The following is a 23665-nucleotide window of genomic DNA, read 5'->3' as shown; positions in this document are numbered from 1 at the left end:
ATCAAACCGAGCAAAACCCTTTGTGACTGGAGACCAGTTTGTTTTTATGGACTAACAGGGTGACTGTAGGCACAAACACATTGACTCCAGCTCTCAAAGACTGTAATTTAAAGTTATCTGTGATTATATGGATCTTCCATACACCTCACCAAATTATGCAACAAACCTATCAATACTTACATTGCTCTTAACTACACTTTAAAATAATCAGTGTAATCTACATAGACTACAAGCACATACAGAAAAAATCAAGCCATTAGGGACTAATCTACACACAGTTCAAGAAGTAATTTAACTACATCAGTTAAATTTAGAAGCTGATTTATTTAATCATTGCACAGGCAACCAAGATTTAAACCTCATCTTCAAGCAGATCCCTGTGCACTAGCTGCATAATTCAGAGGGAAGTTATTATGATGCCAATCACAGAAAAGTTCAGAGAAGAGGCCAATGACTACATTTATTTGCAGAAATGAACATTTCCCAGTCTCAGACAGTGATAACAAAGAATATTTCTATATGTGATGAGCATGCTAAGGCTCTCACAGTGCAGACACCCGTTTGAATACACAAAGAGAAGAAATTTGCTAACATCAAACCCATTTTGCCAGGCTGCAATTTAATCCAACTCCATGCAGTTAAGTCCAAAATATAAATAAGTGCATACTGAAAAGAGTTTAACCCCAGGCAAGCAAGAGCTAAGCCCAAATACTCAGCCTCTCCTAACAACAAAATCAGATAGGAAACAAGAAAAGACTCATCAAAAATGTGAGTACCTGAAGATGGAAAGCTGTGATCACCTCTCTACCATGTTTTAAGTTAGTCTCTCCCAAAACCAGTTCCACCTCATTTTGGCTTTACTGTTTGCAATGCAAGAATTCTGCAAGACTTCTGCCTTTCTCATAGGTCTTTTTCCACCCCGGGAGACCACTGGGAAAACACTACACAATTGGTGATCCACAGTTTTTGGCTGGTCAAGTAGTCCAAAAACCCTCCACCATTCTCCAGAGACTATTTCTCTCCTGCCCAACCTACTTTTCACATTCAGTCTGCCCCATTCTGAAAAGCTTCTTTCTTTCAGGGGAATATTCTTAACAGTTTGTTTTAAATAAAACATTTAAGTTATTTAGTAACTGTATAATTAGCAGCCATGAAGGTGAAAGGATACAGATCACATGACTGAAAAGTCAGACAGTACAGGCAAAAGTCTTGGCACATAAATTTGGTTTAACCCTGACTGAAAATATCCAAGCTGCTTTCCCAAGAGAAGTACTTCTAAAGACTGAAGTATTATCCACATAGCAATCACAAATCTAACATCTTTTTTCAAAACATATAACTGAATAAACTGTATTTTTATCTGCCAAAATAAGTGTAAACGTCTATTTCTTAGAATTGCTCGTATGTGATGACAAAAGAATTCCTCTGGTAGTCTACTGAATTGACAGCTGGGGCCAGTAAGCATCAGAGGCTGTTTTCAAGCCCTGCATCTGGTATTTCACTCCTCACTGCACGTTCTCTAACTTTCTTTGTGGAAGACACTTTTGTACTGTAGTGTTGCAGGTTTAATATAATATTTAATCTAGTGTTTTTATCAATCTGACAGCTTTTGGGGGCATTTACATTGGCAAAACACAGTAGGAAATCCAGAGAAGCAAGACAAGGCACAACTATAATCCAAGTGACAAATAAGTGACAATTTCAAATTCAAATGCCTTACTACACATACATACAGGTGAATTAAGCTGTTGAAATTTTTTATTGACTTGAAAGTGAAATTCTTTGAATAGAAATTTAAAAAGAAAATGTATTACATTTCTGTAGAAATCAATCATTATTTTAAATACAAGTTTCTCATTTTATTGATCAGGTAGTTTCCAAATTGTATGTCCAATCCAAATGTTTGTGATACATGAATGATCAATGTTCGACCAAAAATTAGAATTTGTTCACTAGAATTAGGTTTTAATATTTTTTAAAAAAACTTAAATGTTGATATTTCCAAGTATGTTCAGCATTGTGCTTAGACACGCATCAGTTACATTAAATTCCAGACTAGTTAAACACTTGACACTTCAATTAAACTCTACATGAAAGCTGGGCTTAAACTGCACAAAGAAACACAAAATGCTTTATAAAACTACACTAAGAATGAACAGCAAATAGCTGAAAATAATTTTTGAAGCCTTATTAATAAATATAACCAAGGTAAAATATTCCAAAACCAAGCTTCTTATTCCTGTAGTAACTAATTTCTATAGCTCCCCATAAATAAAAGCAATGATGTTTCCATGCACATGAAAAGCAACTGAAATATAACAGTGCTGTAACATTCACTCCTTCATTAAATAATAAGCAATATACTAATCTAATAATCTAGTAGTGAATTGACAAAATTTTCAATATGTATATTTAGTTTACCTTATTTTTTTTCTTACAGACTACTTACTTTGCTTGACACACTTCCTCCACTTTTGACATTTGCAGCAAGACATCTTTTTTCCAAACAATTTCAGTATATAACCATTGATTTACCTTTCCATTTAATGGGCAATGCAAGAGGGGCAAAGGAGGAAAGAGTGGGTTTTCTTTCACCCTTCTCCTTCAAAAGCTGTTACCATAACCCTCCCACTCCTTATTGCTTCCTTATTCCTTCATTCCTCAAAACAGTTTCCTACTTGAAATTGTGAATGCACACATTTTCCAGAATTCTTCTTTTTCCTAACTTAAAGTACAATCTCTTTCAGAACATGCATGCTGAAAAGCATCTCGAGTATCATCAAGCATATTCTCAGAACACAGAAATTAAGCATAAGTGAATTTCAGCTGAGGGGGAAAGTGTGGCAAAGGATCACAGTCAGGGTTATAGACAGAGTCTATAGGACACAGTTCTAGGACACAGGAGAATAGTATCCTGAACAGTCTCCTAAATCACTGCTGCATACTTTACTGTTTCTCAGAGACCCTGAAGCAAGGCTGGCCGTGGTTTCTGCCAAAGGCAGCACTGTGCTGTGCAATGCTGGAAGAAAACAGCCTCTCCTACAGGTAGCTAATACTACTTTTAACCTCATCCTCTCAGAAGGAAGAACAACAAATCTGCTCTTCAGCTTCTTCCCCTGCTCAAAAACTTTCTCTCTCCCACTGCAAATGTCAACAGGCTGCAGCTCCCTGTAAATACACACATGCATACATTTATCAGCTTTACTTATCGTAACAAAATTGTCTGCACCTTGCCAGCAGTCCTCCATTAGCACCCCCAGGTGTGTCCCACCTCTTATGTCACACATGAGGGAAGTGCTACTCTTCCACCAATGCCACAGATAATCCTTATCTAAATTTCCCTGGTGTTGAGTGCGGCAGTGAGACAGACTGGAGGCAGGGAAATATTTCCCCACACAGCTAGTTTAATATCAATAAATACAAATCTTTTATTATCCGTTGCACTTTGATGCCAGCAAACATTCAACTTCAGCAGATTTAGTTTAAATCTCTTAGACAATACATCAACAAAGTACAGATTATACAGGGTAAAAGTAATTAACAGATGCAAATTTATAAATCCAGTAGCTCATGAACAACCATGAATAAAGTAAATTTATTTCGGTTTCTACACAATAAGATTAGTATTTAAATGCTACCAGTCTCCTGGGTGAGCAATGCTTTTGACATTTGTTTCAGGGCCTAATACAGCACATCTTCAATATCACAAAAATATAAACCACCTTCCCAAGGCTAACTCAAAACCTTCTGGAAAAGTTTCTAAAATTCAACACTGGTGTTCAGTTTGAGGGACTTATCACAGTCGCCCAAGCTATTTGTAACAGACTCACACAAATGCAAAGTAAGTGACAAGGAATTTCAACAAGAGCTCTCTTGAACAACTTACCATTTAAAAAGGAGCGTGGAATATCCGTACTGTTTATGCCTTTGAGAAGACAGCTGTTCTCTAACTTCCTGGCACACTCAGGTGGCTTTTTCTGCAAACAAAGACAAATCTAACTTAGTCTTTCAGTATGAGAATAATTAAAAATATGCATTAAAAGTGGGGCTCGGTTCAGTAATCAGCTAAAAAAAACCTTAGTAAAATATGCATGAGTAGAATCCAGACAGTTTTAACCATTTTGTGCTAAATATTTCATGATACAGCTTAATTTTTGTCAAGGTAACAAAATAGCTTGTGTTATGTTATAATCAATTTTTAAATAGAAATATCAGCAGAGAAAGTAACATTTACTCACTTGAAGACTGCGGGGATGGAAAAATGATGTAACAGCCTACAGAAATGCACAATAAAACAGCAGTCTTAAATCCCTCTGAGATCCTTCACAGCAAATTAAATATTACTGAACAGAAACCCACTAAAACAGACTAAAAAAAAACAATGAGAATCTCCTGCAAAAATGAAGTCATGAGATGTTTTCATGAAAATATTACAGTTCCTAGCATCAAGAGAACACTACAACTTTTAGATTAGCATTTAGTCATACACAAAATTTTTATAAATTAAGGGGTTTTGCAGTTAAGATATAAATGCCCTTTTGGCAAGAACTATATAAAAATGATCTCTAAACCAGATCACTTGCTTAGAGGAGGCTGATACTATTACCAGAATTTTACCAGAATGCCTCTATGCATTTTTTTGCCTAAATATTTTAGACAATTAAAATTTACAAGAGGAAAAAATCTTCTTTATCTCAAGGACACAATTATAAACCATGATGTGTAAGAAAGAAAAAGCATCTAGAAGAGCAAAACACTGTTCAAGTCACCACACAGATTTCTCAAAGGCAAGACAGCAGCGTCCTGCTCAGTCACTGTCACTACCTGCCTTGCTCACATTCCTTCATTCTCCCTCTGAATACCACAGCTTTAAGGTGCGCAGACCTTGATTCCAGCAACCACTGGTGCAGTAAACACCTATTCCAAATAAAATATTGTCCTCTAGTTAACTTGCTCATAAAATCTACCAGTTGGCCAAGGTCTTGGTCCTCACTTAAGGGTTTATATGCTTAGAGAAAAATTAGAGACATTACAAAGGCTCCCATACATACAATTCATTCATGTTCTCATTCCCAGGACAGATGTACTATATGGGGAAAGCTATTTGCCTAAGTTAACATAAGAAGGATGTGGACCTGCTGTAGGGATTCCAGGAGGGCCACAATGATTATTAGAGGGGCTAGAGCACCTTGCCCTATGAAGACAGGATCCTGGACAAGAGGAGGCTCCAGGGAGATCTTACAGCAACTTCCAGTACCAAGAGGAGACCAACAAGAGAGATAGAGATGGACTTTTCACAAGGACTTGGAATGAAAAGACAAGAGGGAACGGCTTTAAACTGAAAGAGGGTAAGTTTAGGCTATATATTGGAAAGAAGTTCTTCACTGTGAGGGTAGTGAGACTGGAATGGGTTGCCCAGAGAAATTATGGAAGTGTTCAAGGGCATCTTGGATAGGGCTTTGAGCAGCCTGGCCTACTGGAAAGTGCTCTGCCCATGGCAATGGCATTGGAACTAGATATTCTTCCTGATTCCCTTCAACCCAAGCCTTTCTGTGATCCTGTAAGTGACTTCCACCAGCAGTGACTTAAGTATGCCTGTGGCTCAGGAAAGAGTAAATGTGCTTCAGAGCAAACAGCACTACATTAACAACACTCTGGAACAGACATCATAGAGCACTTGTGGTGCAAGGTGACTGGAACTTCATACAGATCTTAAACCCTCAGTACTACCAAGGTGTCTGAGAATGTCTTTACACATTCCAATATCCTCAGCAGCAAAGGCACTTTGGGAAGTTCTCAGTTCCCCACATGAGTGACACGTTTTTGTCCACATGCTGCAGTTTACTTCCATCATTTACATTTACACACTGTCTGCAGTGCTGCACTACATCAATAGGATTCCTGAAGCCATTTTGTGATGAAAGAACTCCTCACTCAGATCAACAATACAGAACCTATAAAGGTATGGAAGGAAAGCTGAGAACTACCACGCCATGAAGACAAATCTCAGCTTTCACAGTGAAATCAAATCAACTATCTTGACGTGTATTTCAGTATAAATCCTTACCTGGCCAAATAAAAACATGAAGATGTGGTCAATGTCAAGCAGTTTTAGATTATTTTTTTTTTTTGCAATCAGATTTTTTTATATTTTTTTAAGTAGAATATTGAAAAAGGCCCAGGATAAGCCAGAGACAAAGTGTTAGACTCTCTCCGAGTTCCACATTTAAGATACACACAGCTATGATGAAAACACAAGATACAGGAAGGAAAATATGTTTTGGTACACCGCTAACAGCGCAGCAATACCTATCAACTGCCCAACTGTGAAAACATACACATTCCCTTTTGAATGGATTCTTTGTTTCCCATGAAATCCCCAAGAGGGAAAAAAACAAAAGCACTATAAAAAGATTCTTACTCATTATCAAGAACATCACTGACTCCTCTGCCAAGTGCCCCATTTGACACATTCATTGACTAAATTACAGAAAGTACTAAACAGTTTCAACAGGATAAGAATTTAGACACGCAGAATGTGTAACACTGACTTCTGGTAAGAAATTTACATCCAGCTGAATTTTGTTTAAAATCAATGTTTTAAAGCTTTCTAAACAAAACTCCGAGAAATGAGAATATTATAGGCAAGCAATTTGAAGAACAAGCTATATGGCACACAGAGGATTACTTCAGAAATCCACAGGAAAAAAACATAAAGGATTTAATGCAAGACATAACTTTTACACAGATTGAGGATTAAAAGTATCCAAATGGCAGGTCATCATGAAAATGGTGAAAAAAGGATTTTATTTTGAAGTCTGCTTTCTGGGGTAGGGGAATGGTTTTTAAAATATATTTCCATATATGGAGACCCAAAGTTTACCACTATAGTTTGAATTCAAGTAACTGCATTACCAATGCATAGAGACAAAAAACAAAGTGGTTTAAAACTTCAGTACTGGGTTGCCTTGTTAAATTTCTGCATGTATTTAATCTTAAAATATGAAATTCAATCTTAGAAACTACTGTAACTCTGCAACACACATTAGGAAAACCCAGACAGGTTCTGAAGCCTTTAAAGAGTAGAACCACACATCAATTAGTGGTTAGGTCCCCCTTGATCTTATGTTCTTCTACAGTGGGATGGGGGCTTTTCTGTAAAAGAGCCATACAATCAGTTACTTAAAACTGAGGGGCCTCTTAGGAGCACATCTTAGGCAGCTTTCCTAAGACTGATCAAGACAACTCAAAAGTTTCTTATTTTAAACTAGACTATCTTTAAATCTCCAAACTAGATTGCTCCATATCCCAGTCTTAAGTTTGAGCACAGAACAGGAGCAGCATAAAGACATGGCAACTCATGTTTTCCAGGTGGTCTTTAATTAAAGATTCACTCACTGTTGTCCAATCCATGAGCCTCTGCAGCATCCAGAAATGCAAAATTACTTGGGATAGACACTGTACTTGGAGTGCAGAGAGCAACCTGCCCTTTGACAAGCCCTCAAGGGATACTTTCCCACTCTGCATCTTCTTGAGAACCACTCTGAGAGTCAGACTTAGTCACCACACCCAGCTGCCCTTTGCCACCAATTCTGTCCAAGGAAAACAAGTTCAAGTTCTGGAAATTTTTCTTCAGAGCACAGGCAGATAAAATAAAAAAATCCAACCTGTGTGGAGTTCTGGTGTCTCTTTTATTCCATTTCACTCGCTGGATTATGGTACAAATATTCACTACTTGACTGAGTATAGCATTCCTTCAGTACTGGACAGAGGAAACCCATCTAAACAGCAGGCTTGCAAAATCCTAAACATCCTGTGGAATTTATCTGAGGTTAAACACTTGATCTTCAGAGATTTTGCAATCCACAAAAGCCAGCCCATCAAGCTTACAAGCCAGCCAGTAACAGCAGTGGCTTGTCAGACATTCTTGGCTGGTAGGAAGCAGGACCATCCCTACATCTATCACCTCTCTGGTGTCTCAACAAGAGGCCTGCCCAGGACTACACTCTCTTCTTATGGTCAGCACTGACTCTTCACTGCAAATGAAGCCAAACAAAGATTATACCACAAATTACTGGTAGCAACCACAAGAGACAAGAAGCAGCTCTCTTGTCTTTGATCCAAAAAGAGAGGGTTCTTCCACCACCAGGAAAGACAAAAGGCCAATACCTCTGAAAAGGAGCAGATTTCAGATGGGATATCAATATCAAAATGTTTTCAAACACTCGAAAAGGTTTGCTGGCAGAATTCACCATCCCTAAATTCTTCACAGATAACAACCCTAATATCACAGTACAAGTCTTCTGTACTATCAGCCTGCTCTTTCCCCCAGTACAGCCCTGCACTCTTCTCCAGAAGGTCAGAGTACACTTCTCTACAGAACAGCAAAGAGCTCCCTCCTAGCCTGTAGAGATGTCTCCCTAATGCTTCACAAAAGGAACTCTGATGCCTTCACTCAAGTGGATGCCCACTGTCATGTAACAACACTAAAAATGGGTCATCCTCAGCAGACAGCATCTCTCATTTCAGTTGTTACCCACCCAGCATTACATAGCACAGTTTTTCAATTACTAATATTTAAGAATATGTTTCTTGAAATCAAAAAGTCCCTTACATTGTGCTTTCTGGAGCATTCAACCTCACTTCTTGTTGTTAGCAGGCACTGCTAAAAAGCATGAACATCTAAGATAGGTGCTTTATGTAAGTAGTACTCCAGACAGAAAATCTGTGGGTTCATTAAGGGGATTAGTCCAAGGCTAGGTGATGTGACTTTCAAGTTAAATGCTTCATTAAAGTACCTGCATTTGGTGACAAAAATCAATCAAAAAGTATTGTCAGGTTATGAACAGCCAACATTCAAATCAAATAACAGATTTCGCCTTGTGTTGAACAAGACTTAATATTTTCTTCACTCATACATCTCCAGAAATAGCAGAAGCTCATGCAGGTTGTACTCTACCGTTTCATAATGTTAGAGAGAAGTGGCAGAGTAAGGGAAGCATGAATCAGCACAGGCCACAGAATCCTGCTGAAAAGCATTAGCCAAAAATACCATATACACACACAAACCACAAATGAGACACCTCAAGATTGAGAAATGAAATCTAGTAGGTTTCAGAATGTTCAGGAACAGAAGAAAAATTAAACAAAACTGATGTGGTTTTTAAAAAGCGGAAAAAACACCACACGAATAAAGAAGTGCAACAGGGAAGGAGGCAGCACCAAGGTCCTACTAAACAACTCAGCACTGCTGTAGCTGACAGCCAACTTCAATTCCATGGAATCACAATTATGCAGATGGTCACAGCCTGGATCAAGCAAGCAGCTTCTCTCTCTAGCACACCCCATTCAGGGCCAAAACGTATTTTTACATCTGGATCTAGCTGAAAGCAGGAACTCGCATCACTCCATGGCTAATTTCCCCACAGCAAGGTGGTGAAAGAGAAATGAAAAAACATAAAAGCACTCAGATTTAATGTCTGGAGAACAGAAGGCACATCCTTCACCTTAGCAGACAGAATAATGCTTTGTGATCTAGAGTGGGTAGATATATGGAAAAAACTCACCTTCCCTGTTATTATGTCCTCCTAAAAGGCCACATCCTTTGTTAAAAAACCACAACTGAGATATGAAGCTTGCTTACATTGGGAACTGCTTTATGATCCCTTAAAATGGCTTTTTAAAGTATATAAATAGCAAGGGGTCTAAAACAAAACATTGGACTTGTGGGAGATGATTAAGTGACTGCTGGGGGTGAATTAAAAACAATGTCGTTCAGTGGTTTTTTCCATTACAGAATGGTTTAGGTTGGAAGTAACTTTAATGATCATCTTGTTCCAAACCCCCTGCCATGGGCAGAGACACCATCCACTATCCCTGGCTGCTCAGAGCCACTTGGCTTTGAACACTTCCAGGGATGGGGAATCCACAACACCTCTAGGCAACTTGTTCTGGTGCCTCACCACCCTCAGAGTGAAGAACTCCTTCCTATCCACTCTCTTTCAGTATAGAGCCATTGCCTCTTGTCCTGTTACAAAAGGCCTTCTCTTGCCCAGGCTGAACAGCCCCAGCTCTCTGAGCCTGTGTACACAGGAGATGTGGTACAGCCCTCTGATTATTTTCACAGCTTTCCTCTGGACTTGCTCCAACATGTCCACATCCTTCTTAGCTTGGGGCCTCAGAGCTGGGTGCAGCACTGCAGGTGGGATCTCACAAGAGCGAAGCAGAAGTTGAAAATCACCTCCCCCAAGCTGCTGGCCAGGCGGCTTCAGTCACAATACTGACGGACCTGGGGCTGCCCACTCCCAAGATGGAAGACAGTGAGTGGGGGAACAGCAAGTTTCCATTTACGGACAATGAAATTCTAAGGGATCAGCTGAATATTTCCAATTCCATGGGGAACAATGGGAGTCATCCCAGAGTTCTGAAGGAGCTGGTGGATGCTTCATCAGCACCCCTGTCTATCATCTACCAAAAGTCTTCAGAGTTGAGAGAGGTCCCTGCTGATCCAGATCTAGTTTTATTCCAATTTACAAGGAGGGTATGAAGGAAGATCCAAGAAACGACAGCCCTATTAAAGTGGTCTCAGCTCTTGGAAAAATCATAGAAGAAAAGATTATACTGGGTAATACTGAAAGGAATTTAGAGAATAATGCAATTACCAGGCACAGTAAATATGGGTTCACAAAAGGAAAGTCATAACTAATAAGCTAATTTGGTAACATTTTCTGATAAGGTCACAGATCTAAAGAAGGCAAGGCAGTAAATGTCTTTTTCTGGATTTTTTAGGAAAGCTTTTGATACTGTCACAGCATCCTTCTGGACAAGTTGTCCAGCTGCAGGACAAGTGGGTCCATGGTGTGCTGGGTGAAGGACTGGCTGAAGGGCAGAGCTCAAAGGGTTGTAAAGTGAAGGGGGTACAGCTGGTGACCGGTCCCCAGCAGTGCTCCTCAGGGATCAGTTCCAGGGCCACTCCTGTTCCTGTACTTCCCAACAATCTGGATGCAGGAGGGCAGTGCACCTTTACTGAGCTTCCTGGTGACACCAAACTGGGAGCTGCTTTTGGCTTTCCTGAGGAACAGGGGGCTTTGTGTAGGGGGATCTACATAGATTGGAACACTGGTCTATGATTTATAGCACGAAATTCAACGAGTCCAAAGCTTCATAAATTGTGCACCTGGGACAAAGTAATGCCAGACACAAATATAAACTAGGAGAGGGATCTGGAGTACATGGTGGGCAGAAGCTCAGTCTGAGTCAGCAGTGAGCCCTGGCAGACAAGAGGGCAAACCCCATCCCAGGATGAATCAAACAGCATCACCAGCCAGGCAAAAGAGGAGATTGTCCTGCTGCACTCAGTGTTGATGTGGCCTCACCTCAAGGACTGTCTACTGTTCTCAGGTGCACAATTTATGAAGGCTGTGAAGGTGCTTGAATGTGTCCAGAGAGGCTCAACAAAGCTGAAGAAGGGCCTGTGAGGAAAAGTCCTGTAATGAGTGGCTGAGGACTTGGGGTTTGTCTAGTTTGGACAAGCAGAGGTTGAGTGGTGACCTTACTGCTCTCCACAGCTCCCCAAGGAAGGGATGTGAAAAGAGAAGGATTGACCTCTGCTCCTTGGGCCCCAGTGACAGGATACGTGGGAACGGTTCAAAGCTGCTCCAGGCGAGGTTCAGGCTGGACAGCAGGAAGTGTTTCATCACCAAGGGAGGGGTCACACACTCAAACAGGCTTTCCAGAGAGGTGCTTGATGCCTCAACTCCTGACAGTGTTTAAGAGGCATTTGAACAACATCCCTAAGGACATGCTTTAACTTTGAAGCATGAAGCAGTCGGGCAGCTGGACTGGACAAATACTTCCAACTGAAATACTCTGTTCCCGTAAACATCTCTCTTATATGCACATACTCATGTGTGCATGCAGCTAATGCTGTAATTATTTCATTTATAAAGCCTTGTGTACCTACAGATACAGATCTCTCTACATACATAAAACCAGTATGTTTTATCACTATGAAGATTATTTGTGAAATGTGTGGCGTTTTCCCCCAATTTTAAAGTCTCAAAAACCATATAAATTGTTTTCAAACAAGAGGTATCATACAGATTAATCATTAAAGAGCCACCATTTAGAAAATTAAAGCTCAGTGCAATTCAACAGTTAATGACTCCTTACAGCTGACCTATGGGGTTCAATCAAGGACATTATTATGTAAAGAAATAAGGTGGGCGAGAAGGGAGGGACAGAAATGAAAGCTTTTTAACAGGTGAAACTTATGTATTGAATTATTCCTTATTTCATCCCAGCTGGAAAGCTGTTCTTGAAAGAGACTGGCATACTTTAGCATTAGTTACATGGTTCAGGTCTATCACAGTTTCTCTAGGGGGTTTTTTCCCTCCCTTCTCCTGTTTTTAAAGGGCCAGATGCAACAGTTTTGTTTGTTTCTTCTGGGTCTTTTTTGTTATAAACATTTTTATTTATAAGCCAGTTAAACTAAAGCAGTTTTGCATGGATCTGTGACCTCAAATCTCACTCAATGTAGAGGAGCTTAGCAGTTTAGGAAGATCAAACAAATCACCAAAAATCCAGAAGTATGTGAAATAAAGTCCACTTTTTCTTTTGAAAAGAAGGCTGAAGTGGCTTAAAGCAATCATGCCTGCTGTTACCATGGGATTTTTATGGTTTTAATTAAGTCCTCTTTTCATAAAAAGGAATTTAAAATACTTTTTTAATATAGGTAATGAAAAATATCGACTTCATTATCCTAATCACATAAACCATCCAGGTCATCTGCCTTACCATCAGATTCAACACCACACAGTTGATACTAAATAAAGAGACTAATTTTACCTGTTCCCACTAAATATTCCCATAAATTCAATCCTTCAGATTACTTCACTATGACATTTGCAGCCATGTTTAGTACTTTCTACTAGGGAGGAGGAAGAAGAGGCAGTCAGCTGCCACAAATGCAGTATCTCACAAAGTAATTTCCATTAAGAGATTTAGAAACAATAACTAAGATATGATGTGACCACAAAGAAAACCTAAATTACTTAATACATACATCTCAGACATCTCCATAATAATGTGATTGCAGGTAAATTATCCTATTCTGGATTGGTTTCTTGTCTGCATCCCTTCCTCAGTCTTCCAACAACCAGAAAATATCCATTTCAATTTTGCCTTCCTCTATTTATATTTTGAAAAACATAAATAATTTAGATTTCCAGTAATTAAATACAGATTCACATCATGTAAGATGCAAAATATCTTGACTTTTGGGGAAAAAAAAAAATTAATGTGGCAACTGGTTGCTGAAAGACAGGGGCTGCCAGTAAACATGCAAGAATTTTTTTTCATTTGAAGAGCAGCTATTCTGTTTAACCCTATGTAGGCAGGAGTGGAGGCAGAGGATGTCCCAGGAAAGAAGGGATGCCATGTCCCAGGGCCATGCCATGCTTGCCCAGGCAGCAGTTGACAGCTCCAGAGCAATGTGCAGCTTACATCTGGAAATGGAAGCAATGACATTCTGGATATTATTGACCACTTCATTCTAGGATAGGAAGAGATAAAAGACAGCAGGAAACCCAGCACAGCTTCAAATCCACCTCTTCTCATCTCCATATAAAATGCAGAAACCACACAGTGCTTTGAAGAGTAACAACTCCACTTCCCAGCGGGCAGGACCACAGCTGCACAGCTGTGACACGTGGTTTCCTCTTTCCCTCTTTATTTAACAGCTGCTCGGTGCTGGCCAGAGAGCAGTAGAGGAATAAAATAGAGCCAAACAGGGAGGCTTAGTTAAAACTACTGATATGCCATGCACGAAGCTTTGTTCAAAGAGCACCAGCACATGCACTGCAGATGGGTGCAAGGCTGCAAGCAAAGCCACAGCAGATGCAGAACCCGATGCCTTTCCTCTCCTACCACACCTGACCTCAGTTTTAAATGCTCATGTAGCTCTTCAGACATCACCTCTATGACCAACAAGTGCCCAGGAGGTGTAAGCACCACAATCATTTGAGCAGACCATTCATGTTGTTACAGGTTATAAAACTCTGGCAAATTCTGCACCAAGCACAATGAACTAAAACGGATCATCAAGAAGACAGGGAACCTTGTTTGTTTGAAGGTTTTTGTTGATGTTTGGGGTTTGTTAGTTTTTTTTCCAAAGCCTCCTTTATGAAGTACCACTTAAAACTATCATCTGATCCCAAATAATACAGTGTTTCCTTCTACACAGTGCAGATGAATACTGACTTTGTTATTTTAGAAAACCATGCTGCAAATTATCATAGGAATCACACTTTTTTTTCAAAAGGTAAGTGCCCCCAACACTTTTAAGACCTAATGTTTTCACAACTACCTCATTTTCAAGTACAGCAACAGTATAGGGGTATCTTGCCCTTGAGAAAGGCATTTATTTAGGAGTAGCCTATTACCAAGTGAACATGTAAATAAGTCTGTTCTGCAACAAAACTACTTCTTATGGGCCAGCTGTTCCATAGGTCATGTTCTCTTATATGCAGAGTCACCAAAAGTTATTTCAAGCCTACAAAAAAAACCCCATACTGCTTAAGGTTCCCACTTTGGCCAAGTTTGTTCTTCTTATAGCACCCAATAAGAATCTGATTTAAATCATCAAGTCCTGTGTGCTTTGAACAAGAAAAGAGGATGAACACTTCATTATACACCTGCAGAAATGAGCAAAAAAAAGGTATGGAAGGCATATTTTAGAGAACACTACTAACATAATGCAAATTAACTAATCCACAGCAGAATTCAATTATTTCTAGAGTCTTATCTTCCTAGAGTTACATTTATTTTAGTATTCTGTTCAAAGTGGATTTAGAAGTCTCAAAAATACACTTCTCACAAAAGAACACTTGTCCTTCAAGCTTTGTATTTCAGACAAGCTTTTGTTTGAAGGTTTCCTCTATATTTTAGCTCTAAAATATCAGGTTAAACATCTTCAAGAGATTATAACAACTCTCAGTAACCCTCAATTAAATTCACTAGTTTTATTCCTCTAGATTCAACATCCATACTTCTCACCCTCACAGTTCAATCTCCCTGATGTTTCCCACCCAGTGCTAAAACACACAATTCTTCTCATTTCTTAGCCTATCCCCGTAACTCAGTGAGCCTACACAAATTTCTTTGAGTAACCCAGACTGGTCTGTGCTGCATTCATTGTTCTGTGATGAGGCACGAAGCAAGTTATCTTACCTTTGACCAACAAATCAAAGCTGGTCACTATTTAGACTATCATCCCTTAGGTTCACAAAATCTAATTCAGTATACTTTCTAATGCTTCATATTCAAAAGCATTAACAGCAACAATTCCACCAGGATGAATAAGAGTGGGGATACTCAAAGTACAGATTTAGAGTCACAGGTCTTACAGTCAACATCACCATTACCAAAGTTATAAAATAAGGCTGCATTTTTTATAACTGAACCTCAACATTTAAGTTTGCTTTTAAAAACTTGACTACAGGCTGTCTATGTGCTTCTCTAACTTCCTCAGTTCAATTGGCTGAGAAAAATACTTGCCAAGCTTGGATTAGCATTTAGCAGCTTCGAGGCTAACTATGCTTGTTGTTTCAACCTTGACAACCAACTGTATGGACACACTATTATATTTAAGCTTCCAGAAGCATTTAACATTTGATTCTGCTGAAAATACAGTTCTACTATATGTTTTGAAAATAAAACCACTTTTTCCTCTTTTAGAAGTCTATGATGATGCCAAACATATGCTTGTTTTCCAAACAACAACTGTTTAAAAGAAAGAATACTCTTTCTGATGTTCCTGCCAAAACCAACATTCTGTGGCTTAAAGAAATTTGATAGTAAGCAGTTCACTCAGCTAAGAGAAGACGGATTTACATTTGGCAAGGATTTACACTTCATGTCTTGCATCTACTTCCCTCCATTTTAAATTTTTTCAGGGATGCACGTGGCAGCTGGGAAGGGTTTTTGTTGTGGTTTTTGCTGGGGTTTGGTTTTTTTACATCTCCAAGTATTTCACTCTCAAAAAGAAGGCATGAGTGGGTTTTACTAGAAACGACACAAAGCAGAAGTTCATCATAACGTCTGTCTTTTTACAGGGATTACTAGGATATAGGAGTGACTTTCGAAGGGAAGTAACAGACTTCAGAAAAAATGCATCAGCGAGAGTTTGCAGCAAGAGGAACTGGAACAGAAAATGCAAATGAGGAAGTGGCACACAAAGCATTTAACAGCTTCATTTTAAAGCATGAAACGGGGAGAGAAGGCAAAGAATTTGGGGTTTCAGCAGTCACTGTCACAGGCAGCAGTAATACATACTACATACCCAGTAAAGGTGATTATTTCAGAAATACTGCTGCCTCAATAGTCCCACATTAAGAGACAAAACAGCTAACAGAAAAATGCAGATTGGGCTATATACTACATAAGATTTATTTCTGCATATTGCAGAAAGCCGGAGATTTAAGATGAGGGTTCAGTCTGCTACAATATTTGACTCTGTCCTTCATTAATAATGCACAGAAATAGTAACTGGACCAATTTACTAAATAATGTAAAATATTTAGTCCATTCCAAGCAGCTAAGACAACAGAAGTTCTGAAATCTTCCCCAGGTGTGAAATATATGTGAAACACCTCTCTCTCTGCAGTTTTTGCAAGTAGAATTCTAAATCCCATTGAACAGAATCTTGCCATCACCCTCCAAGACAGAGAAATTACAGAAGATTGCTAAGGCTGCTCCAGCATCAAGCCAACTAGACAGACAGTGCTTCAGCCAGCTGTGTGACCAAGCATGACAGCAAGCTGCAGATCCAAGGCCCTCAGAGTTGTTAGTACAGCAACCAGAACAACACTTCACAAAGCACACACCTTCTCCGATAAGGCAGCAAGTATTCTAGAAAAAAAATCAGAATCCCAATGATGTTACATTAGTATTTCAAATGAAGCTATTTTGGGACAATAAAAATCCTTAAGGCTACCACTTATTAGTCCAACAACATGGAAGCTTCTCTTGTCATTATCAGTGCAAATCCAGTACAGAAATTCAGCAACTAGACATGAATGTCTGTCTTTACAGCAAGAATAGCTTGAGCTATAACTACGTGTAGCTCCTAATGTTCACTATGTGCTGGTGTGGAGCTACCCACCCTGTATCAAAGGATACCTGAAATTTCAGCATAGTCTACAAGAGCATGAGCAGTGCTTGATGCCTGCTACAGTGAACATGTACAAGACCTGTAGGATTGGAAGGGAAAGCTTCAAGAGAAGCAAGCTGGCTGAGCAGAGGGAGACAAGATCTCCTCCATCTAGGGGAAAAAAAAAGAAGCTGCTGAAACGCTAGTTCCTGGTTCCTTCTGCCAAAAGAAGACTGGATGGAAAGCACATGGCTTGCACAGCTGCTTGTCTAGCAATGCAAATACCCTTCTCCTACTATTCAGTTAAATAATCTGATACTGTAACCAAACCACTAGTATAACTGCACCAAGACATCTTCTTTAAATATGACTTAAGATTTAACTGCAGCTCCGCTCCAGCTCAAGCTGGCATATAGAGGTGAGAAGAAACTTCAATATTCCATATGCAAAAAACAGTGATACAAGAGTGTCTTCAAATTCAGCATGAAATCAAAGGCTTCACTTGAAGTGATGTATTCTTGTCCATGTTTGCAGCTGTTTAAGCATTCAAAGCAGCAGCCAAGCTTTATAAAGAAAAACACTACTTTCCCAGGAAATAACTCTGCAGTAAATCAGTGCTGATATAAGTTCCAGAGAATTTCAACATTCTATAGAAAACTGATCAGCAAGACCTAACTGCTGCAGAAAAACAAACTAAAAAGCCACATTGCCACTAAAGCCCGCCTTTTAATTCACAAGTTCAAACTTCATTTATCCATTCACATGTAATGAGGCAGAAGAACTTCTCAAAGAAGTGTTTCCAAAGGCTGTTTGAAGTCTCAAAATAAAACAAGCTTTGCAGGCCTTGTCTTCCAGCACATTAGTCTCCACAGCTGCCTGTTGCTCTGTTACAACACCACCAAGTCCATAGTAAATGAATGGCTTTCCTCACTCAGCATCGCTTGATACTGACCTTTTCGGATTTCAAAACCAACACCAAGAAATCAATTCCAACGTTGACTGGATACTACTAACATGTTTTGATGTATTATGCATCACAAGCTCTCCAACTATTACTTGTTATGAGCAAAGTAGTTTGCCACTGTGAATATGCCCAAGAAATCTGGGATCCATCAGCTGAAGTACTGAATAACAATTTCAATTTCTCTGCTTCCAAAACATACACTTGAAAATGTACATCAGTTCAAGCATGCAAGTGGCACAAGTACAATGAATACTCAAAACCAATATATTTAATAAATGAGGCATACTATGCTTTACACTCAGTAGAAACACATGCTTTCCCCTACCATTGAATTTGGCTACCCAATCTCTGTTAGAATAAAGAGATTCTGTTTTTTAGATAGGAACGGGCTCCAAGAATTTTGAAGGATTAACGATTAACTAAAATTCTGCTGAATTGAGAAAAAAAAAATCCCCATACATTCTGGGTCATTGCTAGATGCAGAAAACACCATCAGTTCCATAGCAGAATATTTTAGTATGTGAAAGGAAAAACTAATTCACAACATGTTGAAATTCCAGACACCTATAAATCCTTAACACAAATAAAAACCAGCAAATCCAACAAATATTTACCATACTTAGAAGCCTTCAAAATAATTCTTCAGCTACCTCCCTTGCCAAAAATGAAGAAATCAAAGATAAGCTCAAAGTTCGCAGCTTAAATCAGCATAAAGGCTGCCATTTTGATCTCCAGCTGTTTGTACAAATTTCTTAATTTCTGCCCAAGCATTTTGATTCTTCTTGTGGCAGAAGAAATTACATCCATCAGTAGCTAAAAATATTTCAGTTATCTGAATTTTCAAAAGAGGGGGAAAAAACAACTGTGCTTTACCAGTTAGGAAAAGAACCCAATGCAACATTTCAACAACTTTTATCAAAGGCTGACTTGGATCTAAATAATAGTTAAATGTGAAGGAAAACATTTGGTTAAACTGTAATAAATAATTCTAGTGTAACTTGAGATTATTGTAATTTTTACCTCTAAAGGCAGACTAAGTTCTCAGGAGAGAATGTAAGTGCTATGGCAGCTCTGCTAGAGCTAAGGCTCGAGATGCTTTGATTTAATTCTCAGTCAAGACACTAATTTTTCTTAGATTACAGGTATTCTGTATGTGAGCCTTCCATATGGAGAAGTTAATAGTCACCCTCTACCTCCACCTTTCCTTTTAAGAGAATAAGCAGTGACAGCCTGCAATTCATCATACTCCTTGTACAGGGAAGCTTCCAAAGGCAAAGCACAGCTACATCCTACACTGGAAGACATTTGTAATCTGATCCTATCAATGATCTCCATCTACTGCATGCCATTAAGATTAGAGAAGACAAGACCAATTGCTCCCCATCAGCACTGTATGCTAATGTACTTCTGCTATGGAGATAATTAACAAAACTCCGTATCATAACCCACTGGGCACACACAGCCTGGTCAGTAACTTACACCAGCAGTGTAATTCATGTGATACACTGCCTGTGCTCAGGATCCCATGCAAGAAAAAATAAAAGAAAAACAAGTCAAAAGTAATGACCACAGCTTGTCTAATAATTTTAACTGGAGCCACACATGAACCAGAAGTCATAACACATCCCATTTGAACTGAAAAGTCCAAGAAGAGTTGTATTATACAAGATTGCAGAGCAGTTACAAGACAACATGAAGTACACATCAGTTAAAGACAGGCCTGCAAGAGCAGACTGAAATTACCTGCAGCAGTATTTTTTGCTTCTTCCTCACACAAAGCAGTCAAGAGAACTCTGGAAGAGAGTGCTCTGAGACTGCTCAAAAGAACAAAGAGTACACTAATATGTGACTGTTCATGCAGGAAGTTTAATCAAAAAACAAAGACTTGCAAAGGCATGAAAGCTAATTCATGTCCAGGTCACACTGATACAGTGATGGAAAATTCTTCTGGAATTCTTCACCAAAGTATCCTCTCTGGTTTGGTTAGCTTTCCAGAAACCCTGTCTTTCTCATCACTGTATAAGACACTTCAAAACACTCTATCATCTGTCAGATGATGGCTTTTCTTTCTCTTTCCTCCATACAGCAATACTGCCCACAGACACTGCTATTCTTGTTTCAGACAAGTAAATGGCATGTACCTTCTCACTGAAGAATAAAGTAAATAAACCTGAGCTAAAGTAGGCACACTAAAGAGTAGTTGACATAGAAGGAGTTTATATTGCTTCTCGTAAAATCATGATCCCTTGAGGCATGTTTTACAGATAAAGCATATACTGAGGAACAAAACAGGTTTATGCTGTTATTAACTATGAAATGTCACATGTGTTATACCATAAAAATCAAACATGAAGCCACAGTAACTTATTCCTGCTATGAAAATACCTTTTTAAAACACACGCAATTCTATTTCTGGCATGTAAAGTAATTTTTAATACTTCCATCGACAAATAAGAAGATTAACAAAGACTATTCAATTTCTGTAACTATTGAGTATAATCAAGACTATTGTTTCAGTATCTGATAAAAAAATGTTTTCTATTTTCTCTTTATCTGAGGAAAACAGCCATGGAAAACGAGAAGAGGACTGGCTCAATTATACATTATTTCATGTACAACAAAACCTCTGTGTTCACTGCCTAATAACTCCATTCATACTGCCTCTAGCTATATAAACACAAAACTAATCTTCCAGCAAGGGACAGAAAAAGTTTGCTTTGCACAACTCATCCCCAGAATTCAGCTGGAAACAAATCAAGTTTCCACATCACTTAAGGGAAACATAGTATGGTCCTAGTCTCAAATGAATAGCTACAGATAAAACATCCTAATTCTTACTAAGAATGACTTGGGGCCCGTGGGCAGATAACTGTCCTTCCATCTTAGCATATTTTCTTCTGATGAGAACTTAAAAGGCAAAAAGCTGTAGCATAACAACTGTCAAAGCTCAGTTCCACTGCTCAAACACAGAGTTTAATCTTCAATCATGAAGTTTGCAAGCACTGTAACCAGTAACTTGCACAGATTTCCAGCTTGAGCACTTTAGTGCAGCATAATTATTTTGCATCATGTCAGCCTCTGTATATTAGAGGCCACATAACTTCACATCTGAACTACAGAGCGCTGCAGTGTGGGACAGCCTGCTGGAGGATAAGAACTGCAGCCTTATTCCATTACTTCATTCCTCTCCACAAGTACACTCGCTATTAGTTTATGGAAAATACTGTATCAGCCAAAGTCAAAACAACAGTCTGTCTCCTCTAAATGTAATATTTTTTGATTCCCTATGTCAAGTTTTAAAAAGAAGGCCGGTCTTGCATGATAGGCAAGAATAAACAACCTCCTCATCCCCAGATTTAAAGTTTCATAAAGTTCCTGGCTGCTTTCGTAATTTGCCCCATCTTTTTCTAGCAGGAACACTGTCCCCTCATTCGCTGCAGTTTACAAAAGAGGCACAAAGAAGTACAGCTTTTTCCTATTCCTGCACAAACATCACACACACTACACCATTTGTGCTTTGAAGTGTCTTCTATCAAGGGATCTCACAACTGTATCCAATCACTCAAGTACTGGCCCCACTTCACTGATTACTGCTCAACCTAAAACTATCAGCCCTTCTTCTGTTATCTGCAGCGAATACTGAACTATATCGGAAAGAAAGGGAATCAACAAAGCATTTTTTAACTGCTTTTAGTTCAGTGTTAGACATTGAACAGTTGAGATAAATCCCTGTCTTCACACGCCTGCACTCAGACTCCAGACTTCTTCTCAGCGACACATTTACTAAAGAGTCAAGTAGAAACAAAAAAATTAAAAGAAGGGGGGGGGGGGAATGTGGTGGGGCGGGGAAGAGCTTAAAAGTTCCCGAGCTGTCAAGGACTCCCAGCGTCCTTCAAAGCCAAAGACGATTATTTCTTAAATACTTGAAGAGCGCCGGACATCAAAAAGCCTCGGCGGTGCCGGGGGCCGCTCTCGGGGGCCGAACACGAGCGGGGAACGAGCTCCCCACGGGCGGCTCCCGGGCATGGGCCGTACTCCCGCTGCCCCATCGGAGCGCCGCGGGGAACAGGCCGGGGGCCCGTCCCCGACCCCAGCACGGAGGGCTCCGGAGCCTCCCCGAGAGCGCGGGGGGGAAGGGGAGCGCGCCGCGCGGCTCCGGGGACGGGCGAGGGGCCGAGGCCGGCGGAGGACTCGGAACAAAGCTGAGGCGAGAGGGCCCGAGGACGGGCAGCTCAGCCCGGGCCAGCGGAGCACAGCCAGCAGCTCCCGCCGCGGCCGGGAGGAGAAAGGGGGCTCCCGCAGGGCAGCGCCGAGATTATCCCCGCGGGCTGGAGACCGCTAAAAAGCGACTGCTCGCCCTCCGCGCTCCTCGCAGGACGGGAAAGGACCCTCTGAGCGCGGCCGCCCGCCCTCCTGCCCTCCCTGCACCGTGGCTACGAGGGGCTGGAGCGGAGCCCCGCACCCACCTGACGCAGCGCTCCGTCCCATCCCGCTCCGGCCGCCGCCGTTCCAGCGCTCCAGCCGCCGCCGCCTTCGCGGGCTAAGCCGCCGCCGCCCCGCCCCCTCAGCCGCAGGCTCCGCCCCCTCACCGCCCTTAAGGTTCCTGCGCGAGGGGCGGGGCACAGCCCACCAATGGGAAGCAGGCGCCGGCGGCGCTGAGCGCTGATCGGCATGGGGAACGGCCAATGAGAGCGCCGGGGGGGCGGTGTCAGCTGTCAATCATCGGCCCCTACCTGGGGCTGGCAAGCGGCTGGGAGCGAGGGATGGCGATTCCGTCCCTCCTCCCTCCCTCATTCCCTCATCCTTCCCTCCCTCCCTCCCTCCCTTCATCCTTTCATCTCTCTCCCAGCTGGCGGGCCCATACCCGGCGCTTCGACCCCTGCCCGCCCTGACCTGGGTCCCGCCTGACCCCATGAGGCCGCCCAAGCGCCCAGGGTGTGGCGGCTGCCCTCGGGCTCCCTGACGCGTCCCTCGGGAGCAGGCGCCTCTCCCTCAGTGCCCGAGCCGCCCCTTCCCCGGCCGGCCCCGGCTGCGGGACAGCGGTACCCAGTGCCTCGCTGTCCCCCCGTGGCCATCTGGAGCCTCCCTCACGTAGCCCGCGGGGTCGGTGCTGTCACCCACCCACCGCCCCGGCCCCTTTTCTGCCCGCAAGAGGCCTCTGCGGCGCTTCTGCCCTCATTCCCGACTGCCACAAGCACACCCACCCCCGCTGCCCTTTTCTTGCCCTGGCGACCCAATTCCTACTGAATCCAGCTCCTGGGCATGCGGGCCCCCAAGAGATCCCTGTTTATCCAGACGGGCTCTCTCCCCGCTGGGCAGGTGCATTGCGGGGCTGCAGCTGCCGGCCGAGCCCCAGCGCTGTGCCCCTTCCAGCTGCGTCTGAGCTGCCGGCCTTTGTGGCTGGCCCTGCGGCGGGGGCTTTTGTTGCGCGCCGAAAAGCCTTTAGGAAAAAAGTAGGTGGGAGTGTATCACGTGATTCCGATTTAGAGGGGCAGGGTGTGTAGAACAACTGCTAAATTTATTTTGATGGCCCGGGCGGTTTCACTTCAATA

At 41.2% G+C, this 23665-nt stretch overlaps 1 protein-coding gene across 2 annotated transcripts in view; it reads right to left on the bottom strand.

Moving 5' to 3' along the window:
- The window catches only part of WASF3 (WASP family member 3), a 64806-nt gene extending 42162 nt beyond the window's left edge, over positions 1-22644 (bottom strand). For both annotated transcript variants that reach the window (XM_063149073.1, XM_063149074.1), the window contains exons 1-2: positions 22580-22644; positions 3887-3977 (exon numbers count right to left, since the gene is read on the bottom strand). The gene's annotated coding sequence lies outside the window, so the exon portion shown is untranslated. The remainder of the gene's footprint in view (positions 1-3886; positions 3978-22579) is intronic.
- Between the last annotated feature and the right edge of the window lie 1021 nt (positions 22645-23665).

The sequence above is a fragment of the Melospiza melodia genome, chromosome 2 (genome assembly GCF_035770615.1).
Source record: "Melospiza melodia melodia isolate bMelMel2 chromosome 2, bMelMel2.pri, whole genome shotgun sequence".
NCBI classification, from domain to species: Eukaryota; Metazoa; Chordata; class Aves; order Passeriformes; family Passerellidae; genus Melospiza; species Melospiza melodia.
Note: the sequence above shows the minus strand (reverse complement) of the source record. Positions and strands in the feature narration are given on the sequence as shown.